The sequence below is a fragment of the Sus scrofa genome, chromosome 16 (assembly GCF_054392235.1).
Source record: "Sus scrofa isolate SSC_HxYL_T2T_F1_AM1 chromosome 16, Sscrofa_HxYL_maternal_Yorkshire_Landrace_v2.0, whole genome shotgun sequence".
Classification (NCBI taxonomy): domain Eukaryota; kingdom Metazoa; phylum Chordata; class Mammalia; order Artiodactyla; family Suidae; genus Sus; species Sus scrofa.
This window is the reverse complement of record NC_139398.1, coordinates 75,183,538-75,185,633: the sequence shown is the minus strand read 5'-3', so window position 1 is coordinate 75,185,633 and position 2,096 is coordinate 75,183,538. Positions and strand designations below refer to the sequence as shown.

Below are 2,096 nucleotides of genomic sequence, written 5' to 3'. Positions count from 1 at the left end.
GTGACTAGATATAGTTTGCTGTGCTATATAACAGGATCTCATTGCTTATCCACTCAAAATGCAACAGTTTGCATCTGTTAACCCCAGACTCCCGGTCCATCCCACTCCCTCCCCCTCCCCCTCAGCAACCACAAGTTTGTTCTCCAAGTCCGTGAGTATCTTTTCTGTGGAAAGGTTAATTTGTGCCATATATTAGATTCCAGATGTAAGTAATATCATATGGCATTTGTCTTTCTCTTTCTGACCTACTTCACTCAGTATGAGAGTCTCTAGTTCCATCCATGTTGCTTCAAATGGCATTATTTTGTTCTTTTTTATGGCTGAGTAGTATTCCATTGTGTATATATACCACATCTTCTTAATGCATTCATCTATTGATGGACATTTGGGTTGTTTCCATGTTTTGGCTATTGTGAATAGTGCTGTGATGAATATACAGGTTCATGTATCTTTTTCAATGAAAATTTTGTCCGGATATATGCCCAAGAGTGGAATTGCTGGATCATATGGTAGTTCTGTATTTAGTTTTCTGTGGTACTTCCACACTGTTTTCCATAGTGGTTGTACCAGTTTACATTCCCACCAACAGTGTAGGAGGGTACTCTTTTGGGGAGATAAATATTAATCAAATAACTATATGTAGTTACTAAGTGCTTTGAAGGGGAAGAGTCAAATCTTATGAAGGAAAATAGCAGGAGGTTACTGGGGAGGAGATATTAGGAAAGCTATAACATTCAGGAGCTCCAACAGAGATCCTCAAATAACAGTGGCTCAAACAAGGTAGATGTTGAATTCTTGCTCATACAGGAGTGCAGGTGTAAGCAGTCTGGGATTCACATGGGAGCCCATAATTTCAGGGATCTTCTGATGTGTTGCTCTGTCTTTCCCTCGAGGGGGCTGCCCTCATCTCCTTGTGACTCTTCGCCATGTCTACAGTCCAAGCAGTGATGTGGACTGGGGCCCTGGAAAGCTGACCGTTTCTACTCACATCCAGAGCTCAGTCACATTTGACTAGGACATGAGGTCTTATACCAGGTGGCTGGGGTCTCTGTGATAACCTCAGAGATTCTATTACTAAAGAAGAGGGGAGAGCAGAGGTAGGGTCAGCAATTAGCCATGTCTGCCATAGATGGCCTCTATGAGGAAGTGACATTGAAGGTGAGAACCTGAGGATGTTAGTGTAAAGAGAGGGAAGAGCTTTCCAGGCAAGGGGAGAGCATGTGTAAGGGCCAGAAGGTGGGAAAGCTCAGCTATGTTTAATGGTCTTTGATGATGTGTGAAGCACATCCAGCAGATGCTAGGGACTCACATGAGTGTCAGGACTAGACCTGGTCCTGGGAAGCAGCTGCTCTGGGTTTACCTGGCTTTTCTCTCTTGTATCTTACAGGGCTGGGTCAGGCCTGGACCGAGAGGAGGGGGGCTTTGTGCCAACTCTGGAAGGCCTATGTGTATACTCAGCTTTGAGAACTGAATTCCATGGGTTGTGTCATTGTCAGACCTGTGAAGTTTAGTTCTTCAGCTGGGATATCTCTATCATCATGGACTCGAGGGACATCGGAGAGAGCAGATCCAAGGTCGGCTGGAGAATTTGGAAGACCGGAGACGGAAGGGCCAAGTCTCAGGCTCTGCAGGAATAGGGAGGGTGGGTTCAGGGGAAGAGCACTTGTTTAACTGTGAGAAGACTTGGACTCTAGCTGAACGGGGTTCCAACTAGCTAAATGAATGCTTGAGGCAAGTCATTCTTGCTGCTGCTGCTTCTCCTAGTTTATTGATGACTCACAACGTTCCAGGTACTGTACTAAGTGCTTTCCATGCTGTTATAGGAGACTCTTGGGGAAAATGACTTTAATGAAGCTTGAGACACTTGGCACTGTCATGCAGTGATTTTTTTCCCTCTTCATGGGCTCAGATGGAATTAGCAGAATGTGACAAAGGAGATGGACTGCTGAGCTAACTGGTCCCTTTTTAAGATGAGAAACAAGAATATATCCCTCTTATGGGTCCCTGCTCCCTTTATGTGAATTTCTACTTTCCTGCCTTTTGTAAATACATTAGGGCAACATGGTAACTTTGTATTCCAAGTAGCAAAAGGAGGT

The 2,096-nt window shown here is 44.5% G+C and overlaps 1 non-coding gene across 1 annotated transcript; it reads left to right on the top strand.

Annotated features, from left to right (window-relative positions):
• Nucleotides 1-1,451: 1,451 nt before the first annotated feature.
• On the top strand, nucleotides 1,452-1,529 carry MIR146A (microRNA mir-146a). Its single transcript, NR_038590.1, has one exon. It is a non-coding gene; the product is annotated as a microRNA mir-146a (primary transcript).
• The last annotated feature ends 567 nt before the right edge of the window (nucleotides 1,530-2,096 follow it).